Source organism: Bison bison, unplaced genomic scaffold (genome assembly GCF_000754665.1).
Source record: "Bison bison bison isolate TAMUID 2011002044 unplaced genomic scaffold, Bison_UMD1.0 scf7180017864274, whole genome shotgun sequence".
Classification (NCBI taxonomy): domain Eukaryota; kingdom Metazoa; phylum Chordata; class Mammalia; order Artiodactyla; family Bovidae; genus Bison; species Bison bison.
Window position 1 is genome coordinate 2,025,401 of NW_011494846.1, and position 14,877 is coordinate 2,040,277.

General features: G+C 44.6%; 1 pseudogene; it reads right to left on the bottom strand.

Annotated features, from left to right (window-relative positions):
- Nucleotides 1–5,950: 5,950 nt before the first annotated feature.
- LOC104995065 lies at nucleotides 5,951–6,468 on the bottom strand (annotated as a pseudogene).
- Between the last annotated feature and the right edge of the window lie 8,409 nt (nucleotides 6,469–14,877).

The following is a 14,877-nucleotide window of genomic DNA, read 5'->3' on the forward strand; positions in this document are numbered from 1 at the left end:
CATAGAAATCCAACCATTGTGCACTTCACAATGCCTTCGTGGGGGGATGTACAGAATTTAACCACCAGCAGCAGGAGTCAATGCTTTTCCAAGAAGAGCCTCTACTAGAATCTGCCCTGCAGGTGGGGGTGGAGAGGCTGGGTATCCAGCAGGTTGCGGGTAGAGAGAGTCAACCTTACAAGTAGTGGTCAAGTTGCTAAGCCTCCGTTCCTCATATATAGAAAAAGGACAGTGATGTACACTTCACTGTATACAAGTTGGAAGATTAAAAGCCAACCAGTATACCAAGCCTGTGTTTTCTAGAACATAAGCTCTATGGGATATTAACGTGTGTGTCTGTGCTCAGTCCCTCAGTCAAGTCTGACTCTGCGACCCCATGGACTGTAGCCCACCAGGCTCCTCTGTCCATGGGGTTCTCCAGGCAAGAATGCTGGAGTGGGTTGCCATTTCCTACCTAAAGGGATCTTCCCAACCCAGGGTCATACACTGGCAGGCAGATTCTTTACCACTGAGCCACCCGGGAAGCCTAGTAAGTGTTACCAAAATGGGAAAATGCTGGGTCACATGGAGGTCTCATGTGTCCTTGTGTGGACAGAGAAATGGAAGCAAATTTGCAGAATCTACCAGCATTGCAAATGCACAGACTTCTTGACACAGCAATCCTGCTAATGAGATGCGAGGGAGAGATTCAATTGATTTCTTATTGCAGGACTTCTTCAGACAGGAATGTGATCTGCAGCTTTTCCCAAACATATTTAAATCCAGGCTCCTTTTCTTGTAGAACATCTCCTGGGATTAGTGTTCCAAGGAAGACATTTGGAAACACTAAATTAGATCGTGCATGTGTGAGCTGGTACAGATGGTACTCCATAAGCCTTTTCTTTTCTTCTGATGGTCCCAGGCTTAGCCCAAGCCCTCCTGTCCCAGCACCACCATCTGTTCCCTATGACCAAAGTCTCTCTTCTCCCTCGTCAGCTACAAAACACGACACGGTCCAATAACTTCTCCTGGATGTCCTGTCTCTGAAGTGTAGAATCCCTCAGAAGTTTTCTAAAGCTCTTCACTGTTCAGAGCAATAAGAAATGAAGAACGAAAACATTCTCTCTCCTCCAGCTCCTTTCTCTGTGTTCACTTCGACTCTGTGTGGACTGACAAGGCCAAATACAGCTCAGGCACTAAAGGTGAGCATCAGAGACTCGAAGTGAAATTCACTTGGCAAAGAAAAATTCGTTGATGTATCATGGGTTCTTCAACAGCCAAGTCGGGGAGCAGGGCCTGGGAACTAGAACACAAATTAGAACAGAGACTGGGGAACCGAGAGGGGTCGGATAGAAGCAGCTTCAGGAATGAGCTTCTCTTTCCTTTCTCTTTTTTTTTTTTTAAAGATTAATTTATTTGTTTGGTTACTTTTGGCTGCGCTGGGTCTTCATTACTGTGTGAGGGCTTTCTCTAGTCGTGGCCGGTGGGGGCTAGTCTCTAGTTGTCGTCCCGGGACTTCTCGTTGCAGTGGCTTCTCTTGTTGGGGAACACGGGCTCTAGGCCAGCAGGCTCAGTAGCTGTGGCTTGTGAGCTCAAGAGTGCTGGCTCAGTAGTCATGGCGTACAGGCTTAGATGTCCTGAAACATGTGGAAGCATCCCAGAGCAGTGATCAAACCCCTGTCCCCTGCACTGGCAGGCAGGTTCTTAACCACTGGACTATGAGGGAAGCCCTCTTTCCTTTCCTGAGTCATCATTAGGCTTTTCCCCTAGGGTCTGATGGGGTGCCAGTGAGAAAATGTGTGACAGGTCAGGGAAGGGAGGAAGAAGGCAGGGGAGTGGTGAGTTTTACAAGGGAACATGCTGTGTGTGCTATATGATGGAGCATGGGTAAATGAGTGGTTCCCCCACAGAGCAGGTCTGAAATAAATCCTTGAATGAATTAATTAATGGAAGAACTACCGACTAACTAGATAAGATTGAGTACAAATCAGAAAACCATAGTCACTGTTCTTCAGAGTAAGAAAATAAAGTTCTTGGCAAGAATCAGATCCAAGTGAGCAAGACAGCCTGTTTGACCAGGTAAGCGGTTCTCATGTCACAATAGCAGTGGGACGCGCCATAAGAGAAACACCTAACCGAACCACTTTTGTTCCAGTTCCTTCTCAGAGGAGCAGAATCCCAGCAAGGGGTTGGGGGAAGGTCGTTCTTCTAGCTAGCATATGTCAATAGACCTGAATTTTGCCCTAATCTGCTCAGAGAGGCTTTCTCTTCCTTTGTTTGGCTTTTTCTCCCCTCTGAGGATTGCCTCATCTCCATCCAGATAGTAGAGATCTTCAACTACTCACCAGGGGTTTGACACTGACTGTGGAATCTTTGATATTCCTTGAATATGAAACTAACACAATGGAGACTCACAGTATTGTTATTATCTTATTATAGACTGAAAGAAGGAAAAGAACATTTAACTGTATGCACAGCCAAAAACATCAATATTTACAAAAGACGCCAATTACTATAATAATTGTGGAGTATCTTATAGAACTGTAGAATGTCATACAACTGATGAAGGATGAATAAAATCTTAAAAGAATGTGTTAACTCTGACACACAAAAAAGAAAATGTTGTTTGGACAAGAAAGATAGATTTAAAAGTCAACATATTTAAGGAAAATATTATCAGGAAGATAGATCTTTAACAAGCAAAATATGACCTGCATTCAAAACCAAAGATAAAATTTTTAAATTATTCATTGATTTGAATTACGAATACAAGTTTCCCCTATATTTCACTGTAAATAATTGAGAGTTAACTTGAGAGTTAAAATGTTTTCAAAATAAAAGATTTTACTCAAAAATTTAACTTTAGATAACTTTCTGTGGTACAAAGTGATGGAATTAGGAAAACTAACATAAAGAAATAAAAACTAATAACAGGAAGAAATAAAATTTGAATGCATTCATGGGTAAATGATTGGAAATGACTGATGCTGGAAAAGATTGAGGGCAAGAGGAGAAGGGGGTGACAGAGGATGAGATGGTTGGATGGCATCATCAACTCAGTGGACGTGAGTCTGAGCAAACTCAGGGCGCTAGTGAAAGACAGGGAAGCCTGACGTGCTACAGTCCGTGGGGTCACAAAGAGTCAGACCTGACTTAACAACCGAACAACAAGAATAATGGGGAAATGAAAGCCATGTTTTCCTGAGGATGAATCTAAGAAAATTCTGATTGAAAAATAACACACACTTCTCCAGAACCTGCTCAATATTATATTTTTTCCTCTAACAATCTTTTGATCTGAGATCCCCTTCTTCTTTACAAAAGATAACATCTATTCTTTCAAATCACTTCTGTTGGTTAAGATTAGTGAGTTGGAAAGATGATCCTAAACAATTCTGCCCCCAGCTGTGGCAGATTAATTTGTAACAGTAACACTCCCCCTAAGAATGATTGAAAACATGAAGATGGGGAAGAAGAGGCTGTCTGAGGGCATCAGAGTGGTACCAAGGCACCAAGGACCTGAGAGGGCAAAATTCCAGAGAAGTAGGACTCATATGGTTTGAACTTGATATCTGTCAGCTGAAGCAATTTTTCTCTGCAGGGCATTTGATAATCCAGATCAGCAGAATAGTGATCAAGAAAAAAGAAAACCAGAATCTGAGTATTATCAGTCAATGCAGGGATCTCACAAAAATGTCTAATTTCAGCTGAACGTATCTTCCTAAGTGTCAATGAAAAAGGCATTACCAACCTTTCCAAGTAAGCCCTCCATGGATATTATGCCCAGCCTTCGTTTGGAGTTATCAGTTGTCTCCTGAGCCATAATCAGAATTGAATATTTTTAAACCTTCACAAAATCAACATTGTAAGTTAACTCAGTAAACAGTCAAGTTGACCAAAGGTAAAGAGCCTTGTGAATGAATCAAAGACAAGAAAAATTCCTGTGGATTGAGTTCCCCAGAGGAAGACAGTGAGATGGACTTTGCAGCATAAAATTTTTATTGAGGACCAGCACCTGTGAAAAGAAGATGGGACGATGAAAATGGGCAAATGGGGAGTTGAAGTGTGATGTAGGCTCAGAAATTCTTCAGTTTACCAGGCAGGGAGTTTTAGAGTAAAAGAGTACCATGTGAGTTGGACCCCACTGGACCAAGAGCCACTTTTACCTCCTCTTGTATTAAGTCACGGGATTCAGAATGTGGCATCGCCTTGAGTAGGGAAGTCATGTACGGATGTGAGAGCTGGACCATAAAGAAGGCAGAGAGCTGAAGGACTCTTGAGAGTCTCTTGGACTACAAGAAGATCAAACCAGTCGATCGTAAAGGAAGTCAACCCGGAATACTTGTTAGAAGAACTGATGCTGAAGCTGAAGCTCCAATTCTTTGGCCACCTGATACAAAGAGCCAACTCATTTGAAAAGACCCTGCTTCTGGGAAAGATTAAAGGCAGAAGGAGAAGAGGGTGACAGAGGATAAGATGATTGGATGGCATCACCAATTCAACGGACATGAACTTGGGCAAACTCTGGGAGATGGTGAGGGACAGGGAAGCCTGGCATGCTGCAGTCCATGGGGTCACAAAGAGTCGGACACGAGTTGGCAACTGAACAATAACAAGTCGGGCAAGGTGGCTTTCTGCAGATAAAGCAGACCCTGGAGGAGCTGACAGCTGAGGACTTTCTTCTGACCTCAGTCTGTGCAGCTGGGCAGCAGATCCATCCTAGAAGGAGCAGCTCCTCCTGCACCATCCCTATTTCCCAGAGCAGGGACAGCCAAGAAAACACAACACAGGATGCTAACGGGGGATGGAGTCGGGGTGGTGTCACCCAGGCATGCATCATTCATTCGACATTCCCCAGACTTTCACTGTGGACTTATTCTGAGCCTAGAACTGTACTTTGGATCCAGAAAAGAGGCTCACATTCTCTCTACCCTCTAAGAATATCCATCCAGCAAGGGAAGGCAGCTACGAAGTGAGTCCTCTGAGAGCGAAGGCACAGCACCAGGGGGTAAGGCAAGGAGGGCACCTCGCCCAACCAAACTGGGGAAAGAGAGCAGGGATCTTCGTAAGTTTCCACGCAAATGCTTTCTGGTCGGGAGTGTCTGCTGTGTAAGTAACTAAGCATAAGCGGCTGTCTACCGGGGAGCAAGAAATGGCAACCCTCTCCAGTATTCTTGCCTGGAGGATCCCGTGGACAGAGGAGCCTGGCGGGCTACAGTCCATGGGGTCGCAAAGAGTCGGACACTACTGAAGCGACTTAGCAAGCACGGGGAAGCAGACCCCGCTGATTTTATGGAAATAGTCAAACATAAGGGGCAAAGATGACTTAACCATCATCCCCAGGAGTCATATGAAGGAGATTCACCATCAGCTTCCCTAGGCTTTGTTTATTCATCTGTTACAAAGGGGAACTCTTATTTCAAAGAACAAATTAATTCCCGTGACATGTGTTCACTGTAACTACAAAACTTGGTCAGGATTATAGAAAATCTGAGCTTGGTTCTCCCAGTTGTGGAAGGCTCAGTCAGTTAAATTTACAGAGTCTTCTCCAGCAGGAACTGAGAAGGGGGCTGTTTGTCTTTTTTTGGTAAATGCAGATGCAAAGTTTATTATTAGAGACAGAGCACAACAACAAGTGGGTCAGCCCATAGAGAAATGGCTTGTTGAGATGAGATAGAAGCAAGGCAGCGATGCATACCCAGAGAGAAAGGGTGTGGGCATCCCCTTTAGGGGGAGGAGACCCTGTCTGTTCCTAGGGGTATCTCAGCTTCTAGAACAAATGGGAAATTCTATATGCCCCCCTCTCCCTTTTTTTCCCCCTGCAAAAAACTTTATTGTTTCTGCTTGGTCCAGAGCTTGGGAGAGGGCTTCAAGATGATTAAAATGCTGCCTAGGGGCTGCAGAAAAGGGTTCCAGACAGAAGCCCTGGCCCCAGAAGGCCTACTCAAAGGCAGCTGGGGTCCAGAGGCTCCTAGTCATGTTGAAGGGTGAGCCTTTCCATGAGATACTTGCCCAACTCAGCCTGGGGACCGGCCAGCCTGTGCAGGTTGGTCACATGGTCGCCCATCTTCTCCGTGAGTTTCTCCTGCTCATCCAGGGTGCAGCTTTCCCGGAACCACAGAGGTGGGGGTCTGCTCGGGCAGAACCCAGGGCCCACAGGTCCAAAATGGCCTGGTTCAAGTTCTTCTCCATGAGAAGGGTGGCTTCCATGGCATCCTGGATTTTCCGTGCTTGTCTCGAGAAGCTTCTGCACGTCCTGGAAGAGGGTGCGGTCACTGCACTGGTTTTGCATTATTCAAGAGACACTGGGTGCTTCTTCTTGGCCAATTCATGGAAAAAGGGGCCCACACCCTCCAGAACTACATCATCATGGTCAAAATAGAACCCCAGGGAGAAATAGGTGATGGAGGCCCACAGATGCAGGTTGACCAGGCGGTTGACGGCAGTCTCTACCTAGGTGAAAAAATTCTGATGAATCTGGGAGCTCATGGTTGGTGGGTATTAAGGAGTTAACCTCAAAAAGTGGTGTTGGCTGGTCCCAGTGGTTGAGGACAGTTGTGTGGCTGATTCTGAAGGTTGCAAAAAGAGTTTGGAGGGTGGTCAGAGGCTGCAGCGAGGGGCATCCCTGGGTCCGCTCTGTCCAAACACTGTTGAAGCAGGAGACAGATCCACGGGTCCGTGGAGCAAAGCTACTGAAAGCTCAGTCTCCCTATGTCAGTTAGTGAGCACAGTAGAGACATTTCCAGTTGGTTAGTGAGCATAGTAGAGACATTTCCAGTTGGCTAGTGAGCACACTAGGGGTGATTTCCGGGCTCCTCCATCTCCCCCCAACCCCCAGCCTACTTTCTCCCCTCCTCGCCCTGCCTAGGACCACCTCTGAGCTCAGACTGTGGATTGGAACACCTGTGAGTGGCTTCTCCAAGTGGCCAGGGCTTCCTTACCACGTGGCAGCTGGGTTCCCAAGGTGAGCATCCTGAGAGAGAGGGAGCCAGACAGAAGCCACATGACCCTTCTTGACCTCACCTCAGAGGTCAAACTCTATCCCTTCCGCTGCATCCTACTGCAGTTACAAAGATTTTCTCAGATTCAAAGGTAGGGAACCTTCTCAATGGGGAGATGTCAACATCGCATTGCAGAAAACAAAAACGAAACATGTGATATGAACATGGCAGATTACATTTTCCAAGGGACATCTGTATATATGCCACAACACTCCTATGACGCAAATACAAGGCCTCTCTTGCATTTGCATTATCAGACATTCCTGACTCTACCCTGTACATTCTTCTCGAAATCCTCAGGAGCTCTGCAAAGAAAATATGAGCATATTGGCTCTCCCTTCCATTCCTGCCCAAACTCAGGACCTGGCGGGGCAGGGGATGCAAAAGTGACAGATTGGGAATGTTTATCTCAGCAAGTAGAGATCTCACTCGGGCTCTGGGTGACGTGGGAGCAAGGCCACACACAACCGTTATCAGTACTGCTTGAGTTAGCGTGCCATTTCTGTCCCTTTCATTCCTCTTTTTCATTATTTATTTGTCTATGTTTGGTTAACGTTCCAGGGCCTAAATCTTCTTGGGAAAGAAGACATTATCCGTACAGCATTAAAACTCCATTTTCATTTATTTATGCCAAGGCTCGTAGAATTATTAGGAATTTTAAGCTGAATTCACTTACGCCAAGTGGTCCTTTTGACAGGAAGTGAATTTCAGGCTGTCAGTACTCAGGCAGTCATTCACCTCAAAGTCAGGATGCAAATCAATTCTTTTTTATTTCAACAGATGTGTTCTTTAGCCAGAGTTAAAATAATCTAAAGAGAAGGGAAAACTGTCTTCCAACACTCTGAGTGGACTGAAATAAAATCCAGAATGCTTAGACTGGAAAAAAAAAAAAAAAAGGCATTATTCAATTTCCAAGCACAGTACCTCGAATAATGAATTTAAAGAATTCCTTCTTGCTTTATTATTGGTGTAGCTTTGTAATTGTCTTTTCTGTCTTCTTTATTTCTTGGTGGGAAGATGGGGGAGGGTAATGCAAAGACACCAACTTATCTTAAGCCATAACTGCTTTCCTGTATCCTAAAGCCTCAAGCTTCCCTGGTGGCTCAGATGGTAAAGAATCCGCCTGCAATGTGGGGGACCTGAGTTCGATCCCTGGGTTGGGAAGATCTCCTGGGGAAGGGAATGGCTACCCACTCCAGTATTCCTGCCTGGAGAATCCCATGGAGAGAGGAGCCTGGTGGGCTACAGTCAATGGGGTCGCAAAGAATCAGACACAACTGAGCGACTTTCACTTTCACTTTCAAAGCCTCAAAAGGGGTTTCTGAAGAAAGGCAGGGGGATTTTTTGCAAAAAATCGAACCTTATCCAGCTGAATTCAGAGAGCTAGAAATAAAATGGCCTTCAAAGTTGTAACAGATACCTTTCTGGTTTATGACCACGTTCTCTAACATCTGTTGAGGGACATTTTCTGACCAAAGGGCCTGTCAGTATCAGTAAGGAAAGATGCGTTCCTCATTGTTCTAGAATCTACGGTGTCTAGGGTTATTGAAACAGATATATACTGTAGTTCATACCAGAGGACAGAGAAGGAAACTAAAGATGGAGAAGGAAAAGAGAGCGTGGATTAAAGTGTGGAGTTGCTCCTGGCCCTGCTTTGAACTCTCCCTGGCTTTTTGGTACTTAACCAAGATCAGACAGGCAATTGCAGCCAGCTCAAGGCCTCTGGTTCTCTGTATAAATTTGGGAGTTGATTTTGAGGTTAAGATTATGACGTTTGGTGGTAACGTTAAACTGGAAAGTATTGCATTCACCTTTTATATTCCCCAAAGAAAGGAGAAACGTCCAGCCATGTAATGAAACTCCTTTCAATCTGACCATTGTGTTAGGAACAGATTTCACACTGAGCAAGTCTTTGCAGCTAGACTCAAATGTTTCCCATTAAGGCCGTGCACGGGTATAAATGTGCAAGGGCCTGCTGCAGAGTGTGCAGTTCTCCAAGCAAATGCACATGCTTGGGGACTTGGAAAGAGTATCAAAACCAGATTCACGGTTGAACACTCGTTTGCACTTCTTGTTGTCATTGCTTAGAGCCTAGACAATGAGAAAGGAAATTCCCTAAACCATCTTGGTGGTGGCAGTAGGGGCGTTGGGGGTTGTAGGGAGACACCCATCTGATTAGGCAGAACATATGTGGCTCAGATTGTTACAGTCTTAATGCCTGGAATCAGAATTGCTGGTTAGCAGTGGTTGCAACATATCTTACTAGAACCCTTCACAGTCTGGCAACTTGTGATTCAAGGTAAAACAAGTGCTCAAAAACGGAGGTTAGAATGATACACGAAATTTTAGACTATCAAAACAGGAGATTTCTATTCAGAAATTGACTTTTACTACAGTTGGGAAAAAAACTACATTTTCAGGAAGTTTCAGCCTGTTATAAGATAGCTCTTGTGATTTTTGGGGGGCTGGAGGTACTTTCCTTCCCTTTGTCTCAGAGCAAATGACAAAACCAAGCACTTCTTATAAAACTAACAAATTGTAATTTGTTAAGGCAAATTAACTCCGGGAGTTGGTGATGGACAGGGAGGCCTGGTGTGCTGCAGTCCATGGGGTGGCAAAGAGTCGGACACGACTGAGCAACTGAACTGAACTGAACTGAACTGAAGGCAAATTAAAGCCCCCAGATGTAACTGCAGTCATGCTAATGAGAAGAGAAGGGAGGACACTCGTAAGATGCTCTTTTCCTGATTTTAAGAAAGTTTGTAGATGGTATCTTATGAATCCTTTTTGAATAATGGGCCTGGTTATCTCCACTTTATCAGTGGGGCATTCAAAGCATCCAAAGATAACTTGCCAAGGTCATAAGATTCCTCAGAGCCACCACCAGAAAAGAGAACCCTTAATAGTTTGTGTGCTGCTCAGAAATCAACTTCGTATGCGCACTGCTGGGAGAAACTTTTGCAGACAATGTACTCGCTGAAGGAAGTGCTGAAATAAGACAGGAAAAGAATAAAGAGAAAAATGAAGTCTGATCGGTGACTCCTTAAAAAACGTTACTTCTACAACTGTTCAAAAGGAGACAAATCAACTTTACTTCAATTTTAAAAAAGAGAAAGACCATGTTTCACTCTTACAAAGCTTTGACATAATTTAATACAACTCGCATGACTCAAATACATATTTCAAAAAGTTTCCTGTTTTTTTTTTCATTGACACATAGTTGATTTATAATATTGTTAGTTTCAGGTGTACAGAAAAGTGATTCAGTTACACATCATTTTTTCAGATTTTTTCATTATGGCTTATTACAAAACATTGAATATAGTTACCTGCACTATACAATAATCTGCTCCTTATCTATTTTATGTACAGTAGTTTGTATCTGTAAATCCCATATTTCCTAGTTTACCCTCCACCCCAATTTCCCCTTTGTAGTTGCACAATTTAAATTTATATTGAATACTTTCACCCAATGTTTCAAACTTACTGTAGTTGCCTTCAGTATTTTAAAGTAACATTTTAAATTGATTTCAATATGTATTATGTCATATGAACATAAATATACTGTTACTTTCTTATATATTGATATCAAAAAAAATACATATACAGTAAAAAGATATTTACACTACTATTCAGAGTTTGGAGAATTGATTTGCAGTGTTGTAGGAATTATTTCTGTTGTCTGGAATTTATCCAAACAGTCACTCCTACTTAGTTTGGTTTTTTGTTGTTATTGTTTTTCCTTCAACTTAAATTTTTTTATTTGCTAACAGTACAAATGATTAAGTGGGGAAGGGTGACATTTTTCTCACTTGAGAGCAAAACCAACATCGAGCAAAACTCTCCTTTCTTCTATCTTCTTCTCTCCATTCTTTTTGGTCCCAGTTCTAATCATCTTAGACTCTCACCAAAATGCTCACTGACTCCAGTTTCAGGTAATACTGACTCAGAAGTGTGTGCATTGTCACAGTGAGACTTTTTTGAGATCCAGCAATTTTCCAGGGTCCAAAGGCCATCATTTGTAATGGTAGGATTTCAGGTGCGCTGACAGATGGTAGGGGAGCCATTTTTGAAACCAGAGTCGATTTCCCTTCATTCATGTTACTGAAGAAATTTGTTATGTGTAAGACAAGTTCTGAGTACAGGTTTTGATTATTTTTTAGCCTGTCTTAAATTTTAAAAACCTATCAAAGCTGGAAAGTAGCCTACCAAAGAATGAGAGTCACGGACTCTCCAAGTCCTTGAATTTCAAACCAGAGACAGACAACCCCCTTTGACCTCTGGGGGCCCTCTTCACCCCCACTGCTACAGGGGAAAGGGGAGGGGCAAAAAAAGCAAGAAGAACTACAGGCCTGAGCACAGGATTTTCCAGGAAGTTCTGCCCTACCTAGAACTTCTCTAGACGTGTGGATGGCTGGTGCCTGTGCATGAATGTGTGCTGTCACTTCAGTCGTGTCTGACTCTTTGTGACCCTATGGGCCAGAGTCAGCCAGGCTCCTCTGCCCATGGGATTCTCCAGGCAAGAATTCTGGAATGGGTTCCCATGCCCTCCCCCAGAGGCTCTTCCCTACCCAGGAATTGAACCTGCATCTCTTCCGTCTACTTGCATTGGCAGACAGGTTCTTTACCACTAGCGAAACCCGGGAAGCCCCCAGTGCGTGTAGGTACAACTGAAAATCCCTTCCTCCATCAATACAATGAAAATATCCTGGAAAAAGGTCACTTCTTATCCAGTAACCTGACAGTTTTATCTCAAGACCTTATACAATAGAAATCCTTAAGGGGTTTGATGAAACTGCAGATCCCTGGACCTCAACACAGAATTACTGAAAGAGAATCATGGGCACCAGGGCCCAGGAATTTGAATTATTAACCCAAATTCTCCTTTGATCCTTATGCACTGTAACATGTGAGCACCTCAGAAATAAAGAGGAAGCAAGACCAGGAGATGTGGGAGCAGGGCTATACATGGAACAAAGGTAAACATCATAAAGTATGGCCTATTTGACAATTTAAGCCGGTCTTGGAAGGCACGGAGAGGGCCAAAAAGGAAAATCAATGAGAAAAAAGGCAAGAAAGAGGGCACGGGTTTTACGGACCCGCCACGGGCCTCTGAAATGTCCCGCTTTGACTAGGTCTCAGCCACCTCATCAGGCAAGTTTTGGAAGGCACGGAGAGGGCCAAAAAGGAAAATCAATGAGAAAAAAGGCAAGAAAGAGGGCACGGGTTTTACGGACCCGCCACGGGCCTCTGAAATGTCCCGCTTTGACTAGGTCTCAGCCACCTCATCGGGCAAGTCTTGTTGTCGTTCTTCCTTTTTTATTTCCTTTTAATATAAAAAGATCCCTTTCATTACTCAGTGCATAGAATTTTGCTGTGGGAGCACGGGTTTTGTGGAGAGTGAGAAACGTATTTTTTTTTTTACAAATGTATGCTTTGTACTTAATAATCCCCTATCTTTTCCCATATTAGTTGCTTCAAGGATTTCTACAAAGATGATACTTTTTCCGGTTCTTCTTTTATTTTTTTTAATACCACCTCACTTAAAATAAGCAAAACATTTTAATTCACACAAATATCTTTTACGAACTCTACCCAATATTATTGTGGAAGCTTTGTAGGCTCCAAAGACTGTCATGATTAACCTTCTCTGGATGAAACTTCAGGGATGTGCTCTGAACCCACAAAAGAAATTAAATGCACAGTTAAGACTGATTTTCATCATCAAGTTGCAATAGGGAATTGTCTTTAAAGCCATCTCCTGCTGCCTTCATTAGAGTCTTGATCTCTTGCTGCAAATTTATATTCCTTTGTGGGTTTAAGGCAGATATTGGATATCCTTTTAATCTATATTTATTAAGCGAGCTATTGACGAGTCTCATTCCGCCACAAATTCATGAACGATGTTCCCATGACCACCCTAGTGGGAATCTTAAGTGAATACAACATCTTCAGGCTAAGTGGCCATTTTTCACAAGGTAAATGGACATTTTTTTTAATTGTGCAAGTTAAAAACACATATCCCTTTGACTTGTTGGTTTCACAAGCCCCAGTCAACCAGTAAACAAAAAATGTATGCCAATAATAGAACACGGGAAGAAATATCTGTGCTTCCCACCCTGCCCCTTACCCTCCACCCCTAACTCCCCACCCTCTCATTTCCAGAGAGCCTTTCCCAATTAAGGATGTTCTATGTATATCTGAGCCAAGCTTCTGATTAGAAGAAATTGTAACCTAGAGAGGAGGGACACCTTCCCTGGCTGTGGTCAGCCCTGCTCCACAGGCTTCCCAGGTAGCTCAGTGGTAAAGAATCCGCCTGCAATGCAGGAGCCGCAGGGGACGCAGGTTCGATCCCTGGGTTGGAAAGATCCTCTGGAGGAGGAAATGGCACCCCAGTCCCTCTTTCTTGCCTGGGAAATCCCGTGGACAGAGGAACCCGGCAGGCTACGGTCCATGGAGTCACATAGAGTCGGACACGGCTGAGCGACTGAATACGTGTTCTCCGCTCTGCGTCACAGGTGAACTGACCTGCACAAACGCCATCTCTCAGAGCCCTTTGCCACTGGTATCCAGATACGTTCAGTCAATGGGGGCATCGGGTGGAGGTTGGGGAGCTGGAGGAAAGAAGTCCGAATTTTTCCCCTTCACTTCCATTTTAGGCAGCGTCTTTGACCATGGCTGCACCTCCTCCGTGGCTGCAGCTCCCCCAGGGCAGCCTCCCGTTGGCGGAACCAAGCTGGAAGGCAGTCAGCAAGGGAGTCTGGGCCATGCCTCTGCAGATCAGCCTGTCGTGCATGGTCCAGATCCGAGAACAAACAGAGCCCAGCACAGAGGGCTGACTTAAGACTCACCAGCATCCTCTTTAGCTTGGTAGGGCAAAGAGTGACCACAACTCTAGGGCAACAGCGTGTTGACCAAGTGTCAGGAGTTGCGCTTGCTTCTAAGAATGCAAAGAGAGAGAGGATGTGGTCCCAGCTCTTACAGTCTTCAGTTCGAATCCCAGCCCTGCTCCCTTACTTGTCGTTGGCTTTGGGCAACTGACTGGACTGCTCCAAGCCACCTCCTCCCCTCCTGTGAAAGAGGGGAGGTCATAGTAACAACCCCTCCTGGGGTTGTTGTAAGTGTTCCTTGAGATCATTGCTTACAGTAGACATTCAGCAAGCATTTGTTAGATAAAACCGTGCCTACTAGCTAGACACTTAAGAAGTAAAATGGAGTTGCACTTCACTGATTGCCCCCCTATTTTAATGCACTGTAGCCCACCAGGCTCCTCTGTCCATGGGATTCACCAGGTAAGATTACTGGAGAGGATCACTTTGCCCTCCTCCAGGGGATCTTCCCGACCCAGGGATCGAACCCTCATCTCTTAGGCAACTAGCACCACCCAGGAAGCTCACATCCACCATCAAGGTGGGGTAAACCAGCAGTTTCAATACCACGTGGTGAAGGGCTGTAATAAACGCACCCCCAAAACTGTGCTGGAAACGCGGTAGGGGATGGACCTGTAGAGACCTCCCAGAGAAGCTCTGGGGGTGTTCCTGGGGGAGCGGGGAGAAGGAGGCAGGGGCCAGACAGTGAGGACCTCCCAGTAATAACCAAAGCTCACAGGGTTTGAAACTCACCCTGAGCCAAGCTCTGAACTACAGCTCTCACTGAGTCTTCCTCCATGGAAAGCCCTAGCTCCCTGTCAAACCCATTTTGCAGAGAAAGAACTAAAGTCTAGGGCTCGAAATAGCATCAAACAACTAGGAAAGGTTAGGGTCAGGATCCAAACCCATGTGCCTGACTCCAAAGTCAATGCTCCAGGGAATAGCAGGTGCCTTCCTGGCTTTATGGGTAGATCATTTTAGTCAGACTTAACTATTCATAACAGCACAGCAACCGCAAAGGACACATC